At 45.1% G+C, this 25095-nt stretch overlaps 1 protein-coding gene across 4 annotated transcripts in view; it reads right to left on the minus strand.

The window, feature by feature from the left end:
- The window catches only part of dlg1b (discs large MAGUK scaffold protein 1b), a 191424-nt gene that overhangs the window by 97072 nt on the left and 69257 nt on the right, over positions 1-25095 (minus strand). The window contains exon 1 of one of the 4 annotated variants that reach the window (XM_080726142.1): positions 22463-22503. The exons of the other annotated variants lie outside the window; for them this stretch is intronic. The gene's annotated coding sequence lies outside the window, so the exon portion shown is untranslated. Of the gene's footprint in view, positions 1-22462; positions 22504-25095 lie in introns of those variants that run through there. 4 annotated transcript variants of the gene reach the window in all.

The following is a 25095-nucleotide window of genomic DNA, read 5'->3' on the forward strand; positions in this document are numbered from 1 at the left end:
TTGTGCGTTTTGTGCGCGAACGTGTCCACGTGTTACCATAGCGCACAGCTTGCTTTTTTCAATGTTTTTTCATGTAAACACTGGCGGATAAGCAGGGATACAGCGTGGCAACGGATATGTCTATTTCAATGGGATTTTTTTTATTCGAAAGCTGTCACCGAGTCTACACGTCTACTAGATGAGTCGCGCACAGATTGTGCACGATGCCTGCGCGTGCCCACGTTAAAAGGTAAGGACAATTTGGCAGCTGCTTACTACAGCTATGTTTAAAATGGCAGCAGAATTGTTAATGAAAGGTCGTTTTAATGATGGGCATTTTGTCATCTTCATTTAATTTTAGATGGTGGTCAAACACAAACGCACAAAGTCACAAGCTTCGCGGGACACTTAATGAAATTAACTGATGAATAGCACAGCTCACTTCACACTGGGTGTGATTCTTTTCCTATAAAAAGCATTCACGGGTGGGCCGTGAATGCTTTCACACCTGCTGTGTGTTTACAGTCAACTCCGTCCCCACGCTGTTGGCAGCTCACAGTAGGTAGCAGCGTTCCATTTACCAGGCCACTTCTCTGTCAGAGTAACGCTCAATCTGTTTATTCAATTAAAGTGATGTTGAGCAAATGCCATTTGAGAGAGAGATGGACAGACAGAGGAGAAGATAGAAAGAGAGAGAAAGAGAGATGGAGAGAGACATGGAGAGAAGAGAAAGAGAGAGGGTGTGTGTGTGTGTGTGTGTGTGTGTGTGTGTGTGTGTGTGTGTGTGTGTGTGTGTGTGTGTGTGTGTGTGTGTGTGTGTAATGGTGTTTGTGAATAGGTGAATTTGAAGTGCAAAGTGGATTTGACTTGTCGGACAGACCAGAAAAGGTGCTATATATAACTGCAGTGCATTTCCCATTTACACACACATGCACGCACACGCACACGCACACACACACACACACACACACACACACACACACACACACACACGTTAAGCTGACTGCTCTGATGGACAGCTCTCCTGTGAGGAGGAGAGCTGGTCTCCTAGCAACGGACTGGCAGGTGCATGATCAGTGAGATGTCAGCACCGGCCGGGGGTCAAAGTTCACACACTGAAGAGAGCGAGAGGTTCACACGTGTGTGTGTGTGTGTGTGTGTGTGTGTGTGTGTGTGTGTGTGTGTGTGTGTGTGTGAGTGTGTGTGTGTGTGCTGATGACATCACAGATCATGTTAATAATAACAATATGCCAATATATGACATCCCCTACTCAACGCGCCAAAATCTCCACGCCTGTCTGCTGTGTGCATCAAAATCTACAAAGTAACTAGAAACTAAAGTTTTCAAATAATTGTAGTAGTAAAAGTACAACATTTGCCTCTGAGATGTAGTGGAGTAGAAGTAAAAGTAATACCGAAAATTGGAAATGCTCCAGTAAAAAATGCCTCATAATCGTACTTGAGTAAATGTACTCAGTTACTTTCCACCACTGAATAGAAGCGCGTGTGTGCATGTGCGCGTGTGTATGAAGGACAGCCTCTATATTCATCTAGCTGAGAGCACTGAGAGGTGTCAACACAGTGATTTAAGAGCCGTTTCCTTCAGTAAAGACATCAAATGAAGGTCCCGGGCATAAAGAAGACAAAGAGAAAAAGGGACAAAAACATAACGATGACTTCGTTCAGTGAGACCACATCAGGGGTGTCGCACCAAATCCTGGGCCCTGGGTACAAGGATTCACTGCGGGCCCCCCATGAATGTTCTTCATAGGGGGAGGAGGGGGTCTAACCCATTTAGACTGGGAACGCATTATTGTGTGCTTTAACTATTGAAAAATAGCAAATGTACAAGCTCGCAGCGCGGCACCGAGCTTGTAATATCTGCTATTTTTCAATAGCTTAAGTATTTTAAGGCCCCTCCACCTTGGGCCCTAGACTCAGTCCCACTTTTCCCCCCCTTGTGACGCCCCTGACCACAGTCCTCTCTGACCGTCAGGCTTCATCGTCAAAACGCCAACGGGGAGGAGATTGAGCTTCTTGATTTCACGACAGCCTCGGTTTTTAAAGCAGTTTCAATTCCCTTTTGTATTTTACATTAGACCGGGAGCAACTAGGGGTTCAGAGTCTTGCTCAAGGACTCTTCGACACTAACTCTGGGGGAGCCCGGGATCGAACTAGGAACCCTTCGGGATCGGGAACCCTCCGTGTTCTAACACGGCAACTCTACCCCTGAGCCACTTCTGTCCCAACAGAAGAATATACATTAGACACGACATCCATTCAGAAAGTAGATTATACAATTGATTGTATAGATATGTTGTACAGATTATACAACATCCATTCAGACATACATTAGAAACACCATTCATTCAAATAGTAGACTATACTGTACATAACTTCTACAATTTGGGTGGTTGTATTTTGTCTCCATGCTCTTCTATTGAGACATCGCGTCAAAGGTAAATCCGGGATAGAAGAGGGAAAGTTACATTAAAGTGCAGATTTTCAGTTGACTACAATAACCTTGCGGCGGAACACCTGTTATGGCCAAAGTGCTCCTTAAAATCTGGAAGGTTGATTATGGAGCCTGGGTCAGCATGCCCTGCTGTGGCTGCTCTGTCTGGGAGGTTGTGTGCAGGGACAGCTGGGCTTCGACAGGCCTTGTCCTGTTCAACCAGCAGGTTAATGTCCCCCGTGTCCCGCTCTATTCCCAAGACTGTCCCCCGCATGAGGACGTCTCTTTGTAGAGGGGATGAACAACAGATATACAAACTCTGATATCCTTGCTGTCATGCAGGAACCTCTTATCTGCGTGTAAATAACTATTTGTGTTTTTTCATAAATTAACACCCTACACACTACGGCGTCACGCAAACGCATCAAAGTAGCAGATCTGCAAGCTTGAAACACTTTCGAGCTTGTAGGTCTGCTACTTTTGCCGTTTTTGAATCCTGAAAGGTAACAGACAGTTTGAGGTTTTACTTTACACCTGACAAGAGACGATATTTTGAACAGAGACATTCCCATACAACAACGGTCTTCTACTCGTGGTCACTGGGAGCTGACCAGTACAACCACAGTCTTTTACTGTTGATGACTGGGAGCTGAACAGTACAACCACAATCTTCTACTATTGACCACTGGGAGCTGACCAGTACAACCACAGTCTTTTACTCTTGACCACTGGGAGCTGACCAGTACAACCACAGTCTTCTACTGTTGACTACTGGGAGCTGACCAGTACAACCACAGTCTTTTACTGTTGATGACTGGGAGCTGAACAGTACAACCACAATCTTCTACTATTGACCACTGGGAGCTGACCAGTACAACCACAGTCTTTTACTGTTGACCACTGGGAGCTGACCAGTACAACCACAGTCTTTTACTGTTGACCACTGGGAGCTGACCAGTACAACCACAGTCTTCTACTGTTGACTACTGGGAGCTGACCAGTACAACCACAGTCTTTTACTGTTGACCACTGGGAGCTGACCAGTACAACCACAGTCTTCTACTGTTGACAACTGGGAGCTGACCAGTACAACCACAGTCTACTACTGTTGACCACTGGGAGCTGACCAGTACAAAGGCCACTCAACCCCTACGCTAGGAGTAATTATGGGCCAACTGCTTGCTCAGGGGCAACTGCTGAGGGAGTGGAGTGTGCCAAGGTTTCCCCATGGTTCAGGGATTTTAACCGGCAACAATCCTGAGCTGTGTCATGCACATGCACACGCACACGCACACGCACACGCGCACACACACACACACACACGTACACGTACACGTACACGTATTGGTAAAAACGCAATGCAAGATAAGATCATGATCACAATAAGTCTGTATTAGCACATTTAAGACATTTGGAACGCATCTGTGTCGCATTTTAAGCACTTTAACGATTAGTTTATGCATTAACTATTAAACAATAGCAGATAAAAGCTCAAAGCGCAGCACCGGGTGCCATGCTGCAAGCTTGTAGATCTGCTCATTTTGAAAAATCTTGAAAATGATTGCAAATATTTGAATATATCTTTTTGAAAGCAAACATGTGTAACTCAAACTACAAATGGAATGGAAACCTGAAATGTCCAAAACGTACTTTTCAGGATACAAAATATAGATACAAATACAAATATAGATCTGCTATTTTTCAAGAAAGTTGGAGGTAAGGGGTTTCTGCCCAACAACAGCATTATAAAATGAGCACATTTTGTCTTTCATAAAATGAGCACATTTCGTCTCAAAAAAGTTTAGCAATACAAATATATACACACACACATACAGTGGCAGTTGTAGTTGTGCGTGTGCATGTGCGCACAGTGTGTGTGTGTGTGTGTGTGTGTGTGTGTGTGTGTGTGTGCGCGCCACAGAGAGGCAGATGGCTGTACTCCTCCTGACCCTGCCCCCAGACACACAGTAACACAGGGGCATTCTGGGTAAAATCATTAACTCATAGTTCACGCTTTGGGTTTTTTCTCTCTCTCTCTTCAGCTGAATGTGTAAGAGCACTGTCACAGTTATTATTAAATAACTACATAATACCTGAAAGCAATTATTACAGATAATCACTATCTTTTCTTTTTAACATACAATCACTAGATCTTACCCGTTCTACAAGCCCGATCTACAAGCAGATCTACAAGCTCACAGCGTGACACTGCGAGCTTGTAGATTGGCTATTTTAGAAAGATTGTGACAATTTGTGCAAGTCTTTGAATATTTTTGACACGATTCTATACATGTCTTCTTCTAAATCAGTCGTTCTCAAAGTTTTTCATTTCAGTGGACTCTCAAAATTACATGTATTTGGCCGTGGACCTGGTATTTTGTTCCAGAGACGGTTTTCATGATTTTTCAAAAATAGCCCTAAAGGGCGAGGTCGCGCCATGTCTTGGCCGTCTGTCCAGTGATGTATATCGGACTAGTTACCCATATATGGAGATCCATGTACTGTATGGAGATGCTGTGAGACCCCAAACATGCTTACTCAGTTATTCATTATGTGAAAATCCTATGACGTCTATCACATCTGACATCATACATACAATCCCTTTCATGCCCATACATGGAGATCCCTGTCTGAACCAGCCACACAGAAATATGGGCTGTCTTCCTCCATATATGGGCATTCCCATATGAAGTCCTGTTAGATATGGGCCTAATATTGATGACATCAGGGATCTCCATATATGGGCATAAAAGGCATTCTGTTAGAGTGGTTCCCATGACATCACCACATGCAATACATCTTATGCCCATATATGGTGATCCCTGTCTGAACCAGCCACAACACTGTGATGTCACCTGTTTATGCCCATATATGGAGATCCCTGCTCTGAGTATCTGACTGTGATGTCACCATCATGTCACCATGATGGTTTCCATAGTTAACTGCGACATACGGTCGCAATAAATTAATTCTAATGTGTAAACCAACAGTTTACACACTGGCATTCTGCATTAAGCCAGGACCTCGGCCCAGGAGGTTTACTGCGACTGCTAAGTTGCAAAACGGAGCTCTTACATCACAAGATAAATGAGTGCGTTGAGCGTTTGTTACACTGTGAGCCAGACAGTGGATAAATATGTTCACGCCGGTGCCCCAATCCTTCACAGCTAGAGCACCATCAACAAGAGCTTTTTTAAAGATTTTCTTTTTCTTTTCTTTTTTTCTCGCCTTTTCACACAGCCAGCCTGTGGTTGTTTTTAACCATGTGTTTGTGAAATGATTTCCACACTGCACAAACTGGCACCTTAAGAAACACATATGATGCGAATGTTTCTAAATAACAACGTAAACACCCGCACATCGTTGCTGTCGGGCTGAAATCTCTATATTTTAACTTTTTGTGTTTTTTTTTCTTTTCTTTCTCGCAGCACAGCCGTTGGTGCCGCGCTGTGAGCTTGTATATCTGCTATTTTTGCATAACAAAATGGTTTAAGCAGCCATAGACAAAAAAAACGATTTCACCCACTGCTCTACACCTGTAAAACCGTTGATGTGACGAATGAAAGTGATTGTGATCAGTGACTCTCTGGATCACAGACCCTTAAGTCCAGAAGGACCCCAGGGGGTCCCAGGGACCCCACACAGAGGGCCAGTGCTTTAGATCAGTGGTTCCCAAACTTTTTAGCTCGAGACCCAAAAGAGAGATTTGACGTTTGCCCAGGACCCAAACCAGTGAAAATAGCAGATCTACAAGCTCACAACGCGTCACGCAGCGTTGTGAGCAGACCGACAGCAGCGTCCTCACTTCCCACATTCACACCAACACCGACCGACTCATTGGAGGCAATGTGGGGTTCAGTGTCTTGCCCAAGGACACTTGGGCGCCGGGATTCGAACCACCGACCCACAGATCATTGAACGACCTGCTATACCTCCTGAGCCACGGCCGATCCACATCAGAGGACTGAATGACAGCCACCTGACAGTGTCTGTCTCTCTTTAGGACCATGATGCATTGTGTTGAGAGCAGACAGCAGCAGTAACACAAGTGGTGGAAGCAAGGCCAAGACTCTGCCTGCCAAGACATGCACTATAAATAGACTGAGAGGAGAGGAGAGGAGAGGAGAGGAGAGGAGAGGGAAATGCAATAACAGTCAACTTTCAAAGAAGTGGAATTATGAAGTGTGTGTGTGTGTGTGTGTGTGTGTGTGGGTGTGTGTGTGTGCTTGCACGCACGCACACAGAGTCACACACGTGTGTGCCTGCGGTGTTCGACATCTGAGCAGCAGATGTGTTACATGGAAACCATGATGTCAACATGCTTAACTCAAACCACGTGCACACACAAATGCACGCACTGACACACACACACGTGCACAAACGCACACACTCTGGCTGAAAGTGTGTCCCCGACAACCAGCACACATTGGATTAGCAACGGTCTGAAAACAGGAACAAGATCAGCGGACACACACCGTGCACAGGGTTACTTCAAACCAAGCCTCCAGAAACTGTGGAGGATTATTGAAGCCACAGAAGCTGGTGGTATCGCCAAGACTTACGCATTTAGGACGCACGTACACAATATACGCTTCTATCGTCTGAAACGCTATAGTGCGCCTGCTCTATTGGCTCTAACGTTGGAGCCAATCGAGGTAGGTATCCGGGTGCTTTGTGCGCTTGTGAGCAACTTTCATTGAAATGAATAGGTGAGGGGGTGGGGCCATTAGTTCTCTAGATATTATAACTCTATGTTTCAAAACCTCATTACTGAACGTGTATGTATAGGCCAGCAGGGATGGGACAATATCAAAATTGCGATTTGCGATGTTATCACGACAATCAAAATATCCCCAACAGCCATTATCCTGGGCTCACAAGCTCACAGCACGTTGCGAGCTTGTACTGTAGATCGGCTATGTTTTGGCAAAGAGATTTGGTAGAGACTGTATCAAGTATGTTATTTCCAGGTCTGTTTTACCAATTATAGAAGGTTTAAATGGCACCGGATCCCAGTGCATGACAGAGGACAATTTCACGACAAATTAAAATCAGCACGATACGATTATTGCGAGTGGTTTTTTAATCACAATAAACGATAATAATGTCCCATCCCTATATGTGACATTTACCCTGCAATACATATATACCGTTGAGAATCATAATAGTCATTCAGTCAGTCAGTTGGTGAATGAGTGGACGACAGTTAATCTGTCTAAATTAGCTTCATTCCAACAGAGTGGACCCACAGGACTCATTCAAAGCAATCTCAGTCTCTCTTTCTGCTCAATATGTTTCTGCTCAAAATGAGGAACTATCCACTCAGGTGGATAGTTCCTCTTTGAACAATAAAAAACAAGCAAACATGCTTCAGCCTTTATGGCCTTCTTCGGGGCATGCAGAAAGGAACGGCACCACGTGCAAAAGCCTTTATACTCGTACAACCATAGGTACCATCACCAATAACCCTCAGGCAATCATCCTTTGATACATCTATAAATCCCATCCACAACCGGGTAGAGAGTTACTGCTAGATGCTAGTTTCCCTGGCATCCTAGCTACGACCGTAGGTTGCATTTAGTATGAAAACCTGCAGATCATGTCCGTCTGCCTGTCCACCCGTGCATCACGCCTCATGTCACAATCCATATATGGCCAAGATCCCCGATGTCATCAATATTAAGCCCAATATTAAGCCCATATCTGGATATCTGGGAATGCCCATATATGGCCAAGATCCCTGATGCCATCAATATTAGGCCCATATCTAGGAATGCCCATATATGGACATATTGTGTCAGTCTCATGATAACCAGTGAGATTGTCGCGACGATGTATACGTGTTGACCTTGCTTATTGTACAGTAAGTCCCTCTGGATAAGGAGAGTCTGCTAAATGCTTAAATTGTAAATTTGCGTTGCGCTGTGCCATGTTTTGTTTGAAAGTGTGACGTGTGGTCAACGGGACACTGGGTATTGGGTGCAGTTCTGTGGTTGAATCTGATCGATCAACCAGATCAATAGGACTTAATTAAGACCAGCATCCATTGCCAACATCATCATGCTGGATGAACAGCCAGACCAACAACACCCGGTCTGTGGAAGCACTGCTCACTTCCAACCACCATGTCTACATATTATTTATGGACCGAGGGTTGATTAACCCATTTAGGCCTAGAATTATTGAATGCTTTAACCAGTGAAAAATAGCAGATATACAAGCTCACAGCGCGGCACCGAGTGCCGCGCTGCGAGCTTGTAGATCTGCTATTTTTGAAAAAGTCATAAAAATGTGTGCAAATCTTTCAATATATGTATTTTCAAAGCGAACATTTGTAACTCAAATTTTGCTTCTGGGTGGTCCCTGGAACTAAATATTTTGAGATGCGGGTCCGTGGCCAAATACCTATCATTTTGGGGGTCCTTCACAGGAAAAGGTTTGAGAACTACTGACATAGTAGTCTCTCAAGAACACACAGACTAACTGAGCTCCAGTTAAGTGAAAAGGACCTTTTCTTTGACAAGGTCTAGCCAGATTGCTGACATAGAAACATAGGTTTTTCAAAAAACCTTAGAAGGATTCAAAAGACACTTATAGAATCGGCTCGCTGTGAGCTTGTATATCTGCTATTTTTCAATACTTAAAGCATAAAATAATGATACACAATATAGTGTACCCGCTCTGAATGGGTTAATTAAACAGTTTAATGACAAACTGTTGCATGTTTATTTATTGTTGCCGTTCCAAACCTATCAATTCAAGAAGTCGATAAATCCCAGCGGGAAAAGGAATTCCCAGGGGATGGAATACCCCCGGCTGTTACCACAGCTGATTTAGAAGAGTTCCAGTATTCCGACTATCCAATCTCACAGATTATCAACAATCGACAGCCCAATCCATGGACTGAGGGAACAACAACCGGTTCGGAACAGAGGTTATGAGCAGGCCAGGCTGTCCGTTCAGCAATCTGACAGGAAAACAAAACAGCAGATTAACTACAGTAGGAAGATTGCGGCGCTTTTGTACATAATATAGTGTTTTATATTTGTGATGATATTGCATTTTTTGTGTTATTTTTCATGTTGATGAATTGAATATAGGACCCCAATGGAAAAGCGTCTGCAAGAACTTTTTTGGTGTTGTCCTTTAGACTAAATGTTTGACTGTACCAGTGCTGTTTTACATTTCTGTCTAATAAAATATTCAATCAATCAGCTTCCTTGTTATGGGTTGCTTTTTGGCTAAAACAAGCTCATTCAACTCCCAATAACTAATATGTAACAGTTAGTGAAAACGCTCTGAATAACTGGCAAGAGCAAGAGTACAAGATGGTTAAAAAGCACAGAGCCAACTAAGGTCCAGCTTACTGAGTCTAGAGGGGATATATTAGAAGAGAGCACTGAAATTCGCCTTACAGTTCATCTCAAACTGCATAATACCTTACAGCATATCGTCGTTGTCGGGTAGAAACCTTGTATGTCCAAAACCGTTTGTTTTGTATTTATCATTTTAAAAAGGATTTAAACTAGTGAAAACAGCCGATCTACAAGCAAACAACGCCTCGCGGTGCGAGGCGTTGTGTGCTTGTAGATCAGCTGTTTTCACGACTTGTGTGCGACGGCCTTGTGTGATTAAGCAGTGCTTTACTTTGCGAAAACACATACAAATTTTAAACTTGGAGATACAAGGTTTCTGCCCGACAGCGACAATATGTCTGGGAAAACTGAGTAAAGCAGTTTGAACACTTTGATTCAGCAGTTTTTTTTATTATAAAGACTTATATATAAAGAGAGAGAGGGGGGGGGGGATAAAAGGGGAGCTCATCATTCTTCAAGGTGCTTAGGAGCAACAGGCCTATCAAGGTACTGTTTACTTCTCTGCCCGTTGGAAATGATTTTAGAGAGGGCTAAATTAAACTCAGCAGCACGGAGCAGGCTAGTTCAGCAGTATAAAGTACAACAGTTACAGAGCAGGGACTCCCAATAAGCCACAGTAATGGAACACAACTGTCACTTCAATTTGCCAGAATTATTCAATCAAGCCAGGGTTTTCTTTTTATCTGCCTTGACGGAATAATCTTCTCTGTCTGAGGAGAGCACAGAACATCCTCAACAACTTGAAATCCAGTGTCCATATTCTGGGGGAGGGGGGGACACATATGCCAAAAAATAGCATATCTAGAAGCTCACAATGCATCGCGCCGCGACACATTGTGAGCGTGTAGATCAGCTGTTTGGCCAAGAGTTTCGAAGTACCTGTAGATGGAAAAAGTGGTCAAAGTGCAGGTGTAACTCAAGCTCTGAGACACAGGGGTTGAAGAGGTTCAGGATCACCCAACTCACACTCTGCTCGCGTGGAGGGACTCAGGATACAAGCTCAGACACTAGGGCTGGGTTCGGTAACCGCCGTACCGCCGTATCGCGGTATACCGCGGCCTACCGCGGTGTCAGGGTCCTTACCGCTGTCAAAAAAGACAAAAAAATAGGCTATTTTATTGAGAACGAGCGAGTTTTAAAACGGGGGAGAAGCGAGGACCGCATGCGCTTCATGCCGCTCTGCTCTGGGCCGCGCACCACATGTTTGGAACAATTGGGAGCTTGGCCCGTCACAGTCTCCGACAGAGAGTGAGACCCAGTGAGACACAGTAGACAGGACACTGGAGCAGTGCAGTAGCCTCGTAGCCTCAGTAGCGTTAAACTTTCTCCATAATCCACACGACACAACTCACACAAGTATGTTTATACATACCTCTTGGCCGTTTCTTTTTTATTCATACGGGGCGGAGCGCGAGGACTAAAACCGAAAATGAAACCAGCGCTAGTGAGTACTTTTACAGTATAGCGCGTGTGCCCGTCGTTGTTCGACTACAACCTTTTCTGTCAAGTCTGGTAACTAAAACCTGTTTACTATGTTTATATCACCACTCAATCAATGCGATTTGAGACGTGAGTTTGCATAATCACAGACCGTACACAATCACTATACCCGTCTCATCTGGTTTGTTCACCAGCGTGCAGTACATGTCTGAAGCCCCAGTAGCGTCAGTTCAGCAAAAGCTAAGGTATGGCAACATGACTGGTGTCTTGCACGCGCACCCTCGCGCGCGTGCAAGACACCAGTCATGTTGCCATACCTTAGCAACAGGCACGATGTTGTACATTTTATTATTTCCCACTGTAGCTGTAGGCACTGTAGGTGCCATAGCTTGCCATACCCAATTGACGCCTCTGTAGCCTACGTTACTATAGTAACCCGACACTGCAAAGATCTACAAGCTCAGAACGCGTTGCGAACGCGACGCATTGTGAGCTTGTAGATCTGCTACTTTCAAAAGCCAGACCCACTGTGCTGTACGGGGAACTCGAGCAGTCGGGCTTATAGGACTGTGGAGCGACGAATTTTGGGCAGATGATAGGAATATTTTGTCTTATCGCCGAACCTTAATTAATAGATACGGGGGTGCGGTAATTACCGCAATACCGGCGGTAAATGGGAGGACGGTAACCGCGATAACAAAATGTTGATACCGCCCCACCCCTATCAGACACCACAGGCCAGAGTGTATCGTTTCCACCCACGAGATACAGTACGCTTACTACAACAGTTTTTTTTTAAATGAGGAAAAACAGATTAAACGAATAGCGACTACAGATGAACTGAACCAAGACTGCAATGTTTTTTGTTAGGATATCAAGTACTTAATTTATTTTATTTGCCTTGTTTTAATGAGTATTGTAGGATGTACAGGATTGTAAAAAATATTATGTTTTAACTTTTAAGTTTTCCTCAATATTATTTTCCTAATAGACACGGGCAAGGATCCCAAAGGTCCAGAGAAAAAGTATACAACGATATGTAAAGAATTATGTGTGCATCCATTTGTAAATGTTCAGAATGTATATGATTATTCTCTGTCTTGTCTGTACTATTTTAAAGCTGACCGTTCGTGCAAATGGCAAACACAATCCATCCATCTCTATCTGACTGTGTTGTTAGTGTTTCCAGCATAAGCACATGTTCGCCACACATGAACCCCTCCCCCCACTCTGTCTCGCTGTAACCGACAGGCCACACTAGCCAAGGAGCGCCTTAGCCCTCCTCCCAACAGGCCCTCCGATTGGCCAGCTGTCAATAGAGGGGGAGGGACGATGATGATAAGAGGGACCGCGTGGACCAATCATGCTGAGTCAAGGTAGGAGGGTAAACAAATGCACCTGGCGACAAACCTGGACCAAAAACAACAACACAACACACGCCAATCTCCCAACGAGACTTGTCAAAAGTCTTGTTAAAAGTGTGCCTCGCCGAGGCAGCTCGCAATTCCACCATTCCGTTTCTTTCAACTTCTTCACACCTCAACAGACAGACAGGCGGACGGACAGGGAAACGGACAACAAGAGACAGAGAAGACAGAGAGGTACGCATAATTTATGCTGGTGGTGTCACATGCTGGGAACAGCAGATCTACAGTACAAGCTCACGGCGTGTCGCGCATGCGACGCAAGCTTGTATATCTGCTATTTCCGGCACAAAGTAATGAACACACGCAGAGAGAGACGAGACAGTGAGGGAGACTAGATAGAAATTAAGAAACATCACCCTGTCTTTCTGTCCCTCTCTCCTCTCACCTTGCATCCAAACATCAGAGAGATGGTGCTGTTGGTGCAGGCCACCTTGCAGTGGCAGAGCACGGGGGAGAAGCAGCCCCTTCCCTCCTCCTCCACCTCTCCTCCCACCACTCCTCCTCCTACCGCCCTGCTGCTCCACCCCCTGGGGATGACGCCCCGCGCCTCCTAGGCAGACGCCGCCGCCACAGCCGCGTCTCCGGGGCCTCCAGGAGGAGGCGCCACTTCGGCGTCTCGGCGGGTGGCGTCCCCCCCGCTGCCGCTGCTACTCCCCCGTCTCCTCCTCCTCCTTCTCCTCCAGCGGTAGTACCCGTGCCTCCATCTGCACCCCGTCCTCCTCCTCCTCCACCCTCCACCTCCTCCCCGCTGCTGCTGCTGCTGCCGGCTCTCACCATCCATCCGCCCTCATTTCCCACCTTCTCTCCTTCCCTCTTCATCCCCCTCTCCCTCCTCCACCTCCTCCCCTCCCTCTGTCTGATGGCTCTGCTCTCTCCCTTATTGGAGCAAAAGGTCCTGCTGACCTCTCTCTCTCTCTCTCCCTCTCTCTCTCTCTTCTCTCTCTCTTCCTCCTCTCTCTCTCTCTCTCTCTCTCTCTTCTCTCTCTCTCTCTCTCTCTCTCTCTCTCTCTCTCCTCTTCTCTTCTGCTCATCTCTCTCTCTCTCTCTCTCTCTCTCGTCCTGTCCCTTGTTTTGCTCTCGTCAAGTGGTACACGTTCCTCTCACTCTCTCTCTCCAGCTCTCTCTCTCTGTGTGTGTGTGTGTGTGTGTGTGTGTGTGTGTGTGTCTCTCTCTCTCTCTTTTTTCAGGCGGTCAGTATAGACTGACAGAGAGGCGTGTTTACCAATGTAAAGAGAGAGAAGGATGATAGTGCGTGTGTGTGGTGTGTGCGCGCGCTAAACTGTCCTCTGTGAGGCCCTACTGATTGGCCACTGGGGAAGAGGGGGGCGGAGAACTAGAGGGTTGTGTGTGTGTGTGTGTGTGGTGTGTGTGTGTGTGTGTGTGTGTGTGTGTGTGTGTGTGTGTGTGTGTGTGTGTGTGTGTGTGTGTGTGTGTGTGTGTGTGTGTGTGCAGTGCGTGTGTGTGTGTGTGCGCGTGTGTGCTGAGTGCTGTGTGTGTGCCGTCTGACAGCAAGCTGGTGACACGCACCATCACTACTGCTGAGACATGCACAACACACACACACACACACACACACACACAATGTGTGCAACTGTCACTAGAGAGAGAGAGAGAGAGAGAGAGAGGGAGAGAGAGAGAGATAGAAAGAAAGAGAGAGAGAGAGAATGCCTCCGAGGGAATGTGACATAACAGAGAGGAGGAGAGGAAAGGAGAGGAGAGGAGAGGAGAGGAGAGGAGAGGAGAGGAGAGGAGAGGAGAGGAGAGGAGAGGAGAGGAGAGGAGAGGAGCAAGGAGCAAGGAGGGAGAGAGACATAACAAGGAGGGAGAGAGACACACACACACACACACACACACACACACACACACACACACACACACACACACACACACACACACAGTCCCTGGCTCAAAACATTTTCAGATATAGGTCTGCGGCCGAATACATATGAATGTGTGGGGGTGCTTGACACGAGAAGGTTAATGGGAGTCGCTGCAATCCATCCATAACTCCATCCATCCATCAGCAGATAGTAGTCATTCTCTTCCACGTGATTTCACTTCACACCAATTTAGCTCCATTCACATAAGTTCAGCAGTCTGCTAACATGACTCACACACTCATCATCAAAACACACACACACACACACACACACACACACCACACACACACACACACACACACACACACACACACACACACACACACACACACACACACACACACACACACACACACACACACTGTATATTGCTGCAGAAATCTCTTTTCTCCATATCGTCGTTGTCAGAATCCTCGCATCTCCAAGTATCAAATTGGCTCATAAATTAAAGCCCCACTCCCATCACACAAAAATGTCACACAAAAGTAGGGAAAATAGCAGATCTACAAGCACACAACGCCTCGCGATACGATGCGAGGCGTTGTGTGCTTGTAGATCGGCGATTTTCACTACTTTTTCACTACTAAAAAAGGAAGGGTTTCCACCCGACAACAACGATATTCTAACTTTGTGTTTTTCGAAAACGAACGCCCTGCTTGATCATACTACAGTGTCCACACAAAAGCATCAAAAGTAGCAGATCCACAAGCTCTAAACAACAAAAGTAACAGTTGGACATGAGGTTTCCTCCCGACAGATGATATATGAGAACACACACACACACACACACACCCTATAACACACACAAACCATACACACCTGCATGGTTTAGAGAGAGATGGAGGCAGAGACCAGAGTCTTAACCGTCTCAAATGTAACTCCTGCAATATTCACAAACCAATGAATGCCACTGCCACAACGTGTGTGTGTGTGTGTGTGTGTGTGTGTGTGTGTGTGTGTGTGTGTGTGTGTGTGTGTGTGTGTGTGTGTTAAAGTGCAAGCAATAAGCCATAATAAATTCCTTGAGTTCCTATGAATCTCATAATAGACAATGTAGTCCTTTAGATGTGACTGGTTTACACGCACGCACGCACGCACGCACGCACGCACGCACGCACGCAGGTAATGACATTTGGAATACATCAGTAACATTAGAAATGGAATCAAGTAACAATACCTTTGACTCTGGCTCCCCCTGCTGCCTTGAAGAGGAAGTTAAGAGCTTCAGTCCTGACCCTTGTTTCTTTGGTGCCTTTTTTTTCCCCCAGACATCCGAGGCGTCTCACGTTACTCCCATCCATACCAAACTTGGCACAAACACCAGCAGTGTTACAGCAGTGTTTAACCACTTAAACAAGATTGTGAGCTTGTCGATCAGCTATTTTCTGCAAAAGCTTTCCCCACAATAACAGAAAACCATAAAGACACCAGTATAGTATAGAGGACTCTGGTCAACCATCTCGGGTTTTAAGATGGCCATAACGTGATCACCAACCAATGCTGTGATCGGTGCAATATGGGTCTAGATTTGAAGGCTGGGAAGTTTGCAAAAATAGCAGACCAAGAAGCTCAAAGTCCACTGCGATGCAATGTTATCACAGCTTTCGTCCTTTCTGTCTCTTCTACACTGTCTCACTCTCAGCTTTCCTAAAGTTTGTGTTTCCAACACTGTCTTCCTTCTCAGCTTTCCTAAAGTTTGTGTTTCCAACACTGTCTTCCCTCTCAGCTTTCCTAAAGTTTGTGTCTCCAACACTGTCTTCCCTCTCAGCTTTCCTAAAGTTTGTGTCTCCAACACTGTCTGCTTCTCAGCTTTCCTAAAGTCTGTCTCTCCTACACTGTCTCCCTCTCAGCCTTTTTACTGTCTCTATATGTCATTAACAAATAGGTCCTACAAGCATGATTGTGATGTAAAAATACAGTAATCTAGAAACTCTGTGCTAACCAGAACACAGTTTTGTCTAACCAGACTCTAAACTGAGTCTTTTGTTTCAAACTGCCAATGGTGAAAAAAAACCCTATACTTTTCAATACGAAAGAAGGTCATCGACATTACTGCCACTTATTTCAAATGTGAACAATGTTGTACTACTGGGGGACACTTGGTTTAGTTCTGAACGCCTGCTGCCAGTGCTGTCTTACTTCAGTGTAGTGTACAAATCCTTACTGAACCACATTACTCATTTGTCACAAAAAGAAAGCCTGGACATGAATGGTGACTGGTGATCAGTGTTGTATTGCTCTTGTCACGCGGGTAATCGCAGATCCATATCTTTTCTGATGTGTCATGCCTTGCATGCACACGGACATACATTGATGCTAACAACCCCCAAGTTCACACCTCAAGCACAAAGATCAGCTTAAATCACCACACACAAGTCCGAAATTAGTATTGGTTCTAGCATGGTACCAGTTCTAGTATGGTAACAGTTCTAGCATGGTACCAGTTCTAGTATGGTAACAGTTCTAGTATGGTACCAGTTCTAATATGGTAACAGTTCTAGTATGGTACCTGTTGGTTCTAGCATGGTACCAGTTCTAGTATGGTAACAGTTCTAGCATGGTACCTGTTGGTTCTAGCATGGTACCAGTTCTAGTATGGTAACAGTTCTAGCATGGTACCAGTTCTAGTATGGTACCAGTTCTAGCATGGTACCAGTTCTAGTATGGTAACAGTTCTAGCATGGTACCAGTTCTAGTATGGTAACAGTTCTAGTATGGTAACAGTTCTAGCATGGTAACAGTTCTAGCATGGTACCTGTTGGTTCTAGCATGGTACTAGTTCTAGCATGGTAACAGTTCTAGCATGGTACCTGTTGGTTCTAGCATGGTACTAGTTCTAGCATGGTAACAGTTCTAGCATGGTACCTGTTGGTTCTAGCATGGTACCAGTTCTAGTATGGTAACAGTTCTAGCATGGTACCTGTTGGTTCTAGTATGGTAACAGTTCTAGTATGGTAACAGTTCTAGTACGGTAACAGTTCTAGCATGGTACCTGTTGGTTCTAGTATGGTACCTGTTGGATCTAGCATGGTACCTGTTGGTTCTAGCATGGTACCTGTTGGTTCTAGCATGGTACGTTTTTCTGTACTCAACCTTAGAAATGAGTTGATCCCAGTCTAACTAGTCTATTACAATGTAACGTTCTCACGTGCCAGTAGAGGGCAGCAGAAGAACAGTGTTAGATTGTATAACTCCTTGCTTCACTCACACATGCACATACTCTGTGTCTCCCTCCCTCTCTCCCTCCCTCCAGGAGTCAGACAGATGGCGGAGCCCCTGGAGACGGACTGGACCAGGGAGGAGGAGTGAGAGGAGAAAAACAAGAGTATGAGGAGGAGATTTACTGACTTCAGAGCAGCTCAGCTCTGTGGACAATCTAATATGGCTTAATGCAAGCGTTTCATAGAAATAGCAATGGGTTATTGATATTCCATGTCAGTGGTTTTCAACCTTATTTCAAATCAAGGTTCATTATTTATTCTGTATTTGAGCCATGGACCACCATTAGCCTCTCGGACCCAAAATACAATTCCATGCTGTATTGATGTTGGTACGATAGGAGAGATCACAGGGGCAAACGTTGATCAAAATAACATTTCTTGTTATCTTGGGTACAACCAATTGTAAGGGTCCATTTGGTTTCATATTACTCTCTCAAGTGTTACAAATCTATAAGGGTTTATTTGGTGACCAACTCTCCCATCATTTAGAGCTGGAACCTGGAATCCCCTAAAGGACCACTAGTGGTCCCCTGACCACTGGTTGAGAACCAGTGGTCTATGTCATCTCAATGTTTTGCCATTTAAAATGTTAAACAACGCACTTCATAAACAATATTAGGCCCATATTTTATATTGTAGTATTGCAAAATCTTCATTTTCATTATATTTTCAAAAAAAAAAAAACTGCTAAAATCTCATGGATTTTTCACGAGTGGATTTTACACACTGTTGACGGTTAATGTGTTCCATATCTCATGTCCGTGTGAGAAAAGAGTTGTTTGTCTCTCTACCCAGATGGCAAGGAGCTGCCCCTGGGGTGAGGCACGCGCGCGCGTGTGTATGTGTGTTTCCGTGTGGCGTGTTGCTGTGCGAGTGCATGTTTGAGCGGGTCACCTTTCAGTGCAATTGTGAATTCAGGTGAGTGTGTATGTGGTATCTGTAGCATGTGTGTAGTTCAGCTGAAAGGTACTGCAATGGTGGTCATTAGTGGAGTCATCTAGACATTGTTGCTGTAAGGTTTTTAAAATCATTTTACAATAGTGAAAATAGCAGATCTGCAAGCTCACAAGGCAATGGCATCGCATTCACGACCCGCTGCTTGTTGTAACATTTCTGGGTTGTCACTGCTGATTCACCTGCCGGTGAGGAGCCCCCACCGGGACTCAGGAGGACGTGGAAAAACGCTATGGGGCTGTTAAGTATGACATCATTTTGTAGGCAGAGGAGAATTTCTGCCCCCAGTTTCCATGAATCTTTTTACTATTCTTACTATTTACACATTTTTCTTCTCTTTGTTGTTGAAAGGAAAGTGTTAGAATTATACTTTAGTCGTTATTTTTGTCTCGGATCTGTTGAAAATAGCGAGGGACAGAAAATGCTCTGGGGGCAGATTCTCCTCTGCCTACAAAATGATGTCACGGCTTAAAAGCCCAGTGGTTACCAGGGACGTGCAGATAATGTTAGAGGCAGGGGCTGAACTTTCTAAAAGGGCCTTTTGGTGGAAATATCAAAAATAGCAGACCTCCAAGCTCACAACGCGTCGCTCTGCGACGCGTTGTGAGCTTGGAGGTAGGCTATTTTCGGTGCGTAAATAGCGGTGCATAATTTCTACACAGAAAGGGCAATTCTTTCAACATAAGATGCTGCATTCAAGTTCAGGAGAGTTTGGACAAGGCAATTCTCTTGAATGCTGCCTTCAGGTATGGCTTGGAAAGAGGGCATTTGCATTTCTTTCACTATAGTGAAAACTGCATTCATGGTCTGGAGAGGGCACTTTTTACAGATGAGTAAAAGGGCAGGGGCTTGAGCCCCCTTTGATGTCAATGTGTGCACGTGCCTGGTGGTTACCAAGCTTTTCAGGTCGAGACCCGCCAAGAGATTAGACGTTTGCCTGGGTTCCCAAAACCCACTGTTTGGGAACCAGTGCTGTATAGGTGACACAAAGCCAATACAGCATATTCCCTTAACTCATCTAGTGCCACCACTAGATGGAGCCAACTCCTGCTCAGTGGCCGACTGAAGCCCCATAGACGAGCGCTGTAGGTGCGCAAGCCCTGCGCAGCCGTGACGTGTGCGATGACTTTCGTGCGTGTCATCACTATGCGCCGGAAGGCCTTGGCTTCCATTACCTCTAGGCTAATGTTATTGTTAGAAGCAGATTTTTCGGCTATTTTGCCTAGCTATTTTGCCTATTTTGCCTAGTTCGGCCATTTGGCACTTTAAAGGTTAAGAACACCATTAAGGAGCCAAATACAGGGCAATTCTAGAGGCGTTAGTCAGTGTGCAAGAGACCTGCTTCCAGCAGGATATAATGACCCTAAACACACAGCCAGAACTGGACTGGACCGCTTTAAAACAAACAGCAATGTCTCAACCATTTCAACCCTCAACATTGTTTTCAGGTCAAGGACCCCTTAGCTGAGAGAGAGAGACGCCCAGGGACCCCCTCCCACATAGTGTCTAAAATAGTTTAGCGGATTAAACTTTTGTCATGGATGTCATAATAGCTTCATAGCCATAGGCTTGCTTTGTCCATCAGGGTTGGGTTCATGTTAATGTGTATTATCTGTTCTCTGCACGTTTCCAGTAGCTTGTAGATCTGCTATTTTCAGCTTTTCAGGATTCACATTCAAAAACATCAAAAGTAGCAGATCGGCAAGCTCAAGGCGCTTGACTTCGCGATGCGTTTCGAGCTTGTAGATCTACTACTTTTGATACTTTTACACTGTAGTAGAGGGGTCTTCAACAGGGGGTTCGGGACCCCTATTGGGGGCCTCAGAGTTACTACAGGGGGTCCTCCAAATCTTTTTAAATTAATAACTTGAACCCTTAGTGTCCATATTCTGAGAACTTTAACCAAAAATAGCCGATCTACAAGCTCACAACGCTTCGCAGCACGAGGCGTTGTGAGCTTGTAAATCGGCTATTTTCGGCAAAGAGGTTTGGTGTAGAGGGGAAAAAGAGCAGACTAAGTACAGAGTGAAAGGTCAAGTTTATTATAATGACGGTTCAAGTGGTTAAATATCTGAAAACACAAATTTACATGAATCCAAAATACACTGATGATTGTGCTGTCAAACGATGAAATAAATGGAATCTATGAAAAGGTCGTGGGGGTCCCTGCTTCATCTCTCGCTCAACTAAGGGGTCCTTGGCCTGAAAACGTTGAAGACCCCTGATGTAGTATGATCAAGTAGGAAGTTAATTTACAAAAAGTAAAAAATAAAAAAATAAATAAATAAAAGTTAGAATATAGAGTTAACACGTTGACGTCCGAAATAGAATGGTGGTTGGTAGATTAGCCGTGACATTTCTATTATTGTATTGTGATCTGAGACATAATATTATGTTTATAAACATGACCCCGCAGCCCCTCCATCTTGAACAGCGCCGCTGTTTTTTCTTTTTTTTTTCCCCCCAGGCCAGTAACTCACCATGATTTTCTCGATTTCCGTTGGGATAGAATGGGGGTTTTGGCCGATCGTCGATGTCCCCGTGCGTTTCGCGTGCGCGATCCTTTCACGTAAATGTCCCCGCAAATAGTCCATGTGTGACTGAAGAACAGAACTGAAAAGTTTCGCTAGCATAGCCCCAAGCATGGCTGCAGGAGGAGCTCGAGTGTGTAGACAGTAAACGGATGGGTGGAAGGTGCCTTGGAGAAGGAGAGGCGCTGACGTCACCTCTGCTTCATGCACGGTCTGCATGAGCTATCAGTGCACGAGTGGTGACTAGGGAAGGTTAGACGATCGCCGATTTTCGGATCAAAAGCTTTTATTCCGGTTTTAAAGACAAAGTCCGGGAATGTACGACGTGGCTGAGAGTCCCTGGGGGGATGTGCGATATAGTACGGTTTTAACATTAAGGGGCTCCCCTTGGCTTAGAAGGTGTTAAGAGGTTTCTTGTCCGGCAGCAACGATGTACTTTATGAGCTGGATAGCACAGACTTCAAAAGGCAGAGAGGGAGGGAGGGGCGGATGGGGAAGCGCAGAACGGGGCTGGGGTTTGGAACTAAGGGACACCTGGTAGATCAGTTTGGAGGGAAGTAAAGACTAAAAGTTGCGTACAGGAAGTGAAGAGTCCATCAACATGTCCTCAACTTCCTGTCCCACACTCCTAGAACCCCGCCAGGGAGGCGTGTATCTATTCTGCATCTAGAATTTGGCAAGAGCCAAATTCAACATTTTTAACTCAAATCTTTGCTTCTAGGGGTCTGTGTAACTAAATAGTTTGAGATGGGGGTCCTTGACATGACAAAATTTGAGAACCACATTAGTCCTAAGGTTCATTAGTCCGAATTTGTTAAGAATACTACTATGCCTAACCCTAACCCTAACCTCAGTAACCCTAACTAAATTCGGACTAATGAACCTTCGGACTAATGAACCTTCGGACTAATGGGAAGTCCCCTCTGGGGATTTAGAATAGAACTAGTTATTTACAAGTCAACGAGTCAAAAAACGTTTGAAACCTCTCACGTTAGATGAGACTGTATAGAGAGTTTAAACTTTCCCATTTCTGACAGCAAATGCACAATTGTTATGGTTTTTGTAAGATAAGTTCTCTCTCTAAGTTGCAATGCAACACAGCTCTGTTTAAACACGTCTTTATTCCTCTCGTATTGCTGTATACAATATATTTCTCAATGAATTGAGTACAGAGGACCTGAAGCCATAATTGTACTTACATTGTTTTGTTCCACTTTTACATTGGCAATGTAAACGTATGTTTTCTGATGCCAGCAAAGTCCCTCTGAATTGGAAAAAAGAGAGAGAGGGGGAGGAGGGGGGCTGTGTGTGTGTGTGTGTGTGTGTGTGTGTGTGTGTGTGTGTGTGTGTGTGCGCGCGTACTATATAAAGGTATTTCCTCTTCCACTCTGCTTCCAGAATTCTAATGGTGTCCTTAAGCCCAGAAGCCCCCTCCTCCCCTCCCCGCCCCTCCCAGATGAAAGCCAAGCCAATAAAGCGGTTCCTGAATACAAGGGTCAAAGGTCACACTGTGTGTGTGTGTGTGTGTGTGGGGGGGGGGGGGGGGGTCTCCAGCACCAGAACAGTACCCAGTACACCAGACTTAACGTCCACACCACCGAGTTCAACTACACGCCGTTGCTTTCCTTCTAACATGAGAACAGTGGCTTCGAAACCTTTTCTCCTTGCAACTGACAAAAGCGCAGAGCCCCCCTACACCAGAGGTCTTCAACAGGGGGTCCGGGACCCCTAGGGGGTCCTCAGAGTTACTACAGGGGGGCTGCCAAATCCTTGTGTGATAGGATAATTCTTTTAAATGAACAACTTGAACCCTTGCATCCTTATACTCTGAGGAAAACTTTTGCCAAAAATAGCAGATCTACAAGCTCTCAACGCCTCGCAGCTATTTTTGGCAAATAGGTTTGGTCTAGGTAAAAAAAGAGAAGACCAAGTACAGAGTGAAAGGTCAAGTTTACTAAGTATCGACAATTCATTTAATTTTAAGTGGTTAAGTATATGAATCTATCTATGAAATCGATGAGAATCTCCATCACACATTTATACAACATGTAGAGGGGGTCCCTGCTTCATCTCCCTCTCAGCTAAGGGGTCCTTGGCCTGAAAACGTTGAAGACCCCTGCCCTACACATAGGCACACTCAAGGGCTGGGTATAGGCCAAGAGGGCGATAGCAAGAGGGCGGATTAGACCCGTACTTCCCGTTTCTGCGTGACGTAGGTGGATACCTTTTTAGGAGGCGGAAGCATGTTTGGAGTCTATTCATTTACAATGAGAGAGCTAACGTGAACACAGAGCAAAATAATAGTTCAGAAGCTATGGTCACTGAACTAAATATTGGACCTGATCTTCACAAGCCACATAATATTAACAAAATTCTCATACTAAAGTGGCTTTTTTCAGCAACACAACGAAGGAGAAAATCAACTTTAATATTGCTCTTTAGCTGTCCCAGCAACACACTCTCGCGGGATCTATAGCACCAGTAAACAGGACGTGCGCGAGATTTGCCTTCAGAGCCGGCGCCCACTTAGGAGGCTATTTGTAGGATTTGTGTACAATGTCGCACTCTAGTGGATCCAATGAAGTTGAGCTATCTTCATTAATTAAATATCTTTGGTATAGGCTCTATGCACAGCAGCCATATTGGAAAGAAATTGGGCCTCTTCCTTACTTCCTTCACAGGTGTTACCAATGATTCTAATGAAGGCTCTGTTCCATTTAGGGTGCTTTTTGACCGGCAAAGAACCCGGTTCTTTCTCCCACCTATGGGATGAACCAGAGGTGTGCTTTTCCACCGAGAACCGAGTTGGTTTCCGAACCGTAAAAGTTGGTTCGGAACGGGAACCACAAAATCCTTGGTTCCTCTGGTTCAATCATGGTTCAATCTGGTGGAAAATCAAGCCGGTTCGCAAGAACGAACCAAGGTTCCAAGAAAGTTGAACGGCACTGGTTCTGGAACCAAGGTTCTTTTGGTGGAAAAGGCCCCTTAGCGTAGCCCAGTGTCTGTGGTTCCACAGATAAATATTGTGAAAATAGTATGCTCGGTGCGAGGCTTTGTGTGCTTGTAGAGCTGCTATTTTCACCATGTTGAAATGTGCAGATACCCTGGTTTGTTTACTGTTGAGCGAGATAACAATGTTGCACTTTAAGCTAATCGGGATCCCACAAAATAAATGGGGGCCCCCCCTTCCCTCTGGGGGTCCCAACCCCCTATTTAGGGACCAGTGTGCTATGGACCACGTTCTGGGTTCAATTTCAGGCAATACAGCGTCTGAGTACTAAGTAGCTCTACCTCAGCAACCCATCTCCCATCTACTAGTCTAGTGCAGTGAAAAGGTGACAGACGCTCATTCTTGGCTGTTACAATGAACAATACGCCGCTGCGACCTACTTACTTATACCAGTTGTATCCAACCAGGAGAGGGAACCCAACATGGACCATTCTTCAGCTTACAATCGTGTGTTCCAGTTCCAATATTTGTCAGCACGTCTTTTTGTTCGAACACTTCAAGTATGCTGTACGTTTTCTCTCCTAATTGGGTACGTTTGGTATCCTGACATAAATGTATATATTCAGTTTACTAAATAACTGGAGAGGCGGGGGAAACCCCAAACAATAATGATAACAACAATAAAAACATTTTAGACCACCGTTAAGAATGATATGAAGTAGATTAGTAGGGCCTATTGGCTTCAGTATAAAGAATAGCACACACACACACGCACACAGTTATACATGCATAACGTTTACAGACTATATCAGTGGTTCTCAAAGTGGATTCCAGGGATTCCCTAGGTTCCTTTATGGGGGTCTAAATTGACCCTTACAAGTC

Source organism: Nannobrachium achirus (assembly GCF_963921795.1).
Source record: "Nannobrachium achirus genome assembly, chromosome: 5".
Taxonomy (NCBI): domain Eukaryota; kingdom Metazoa; phylum Chordata; class Actinopteri; order Myctophiformes; family Myctophidae; genus Nannobrachium; species Nannobrachium achirus.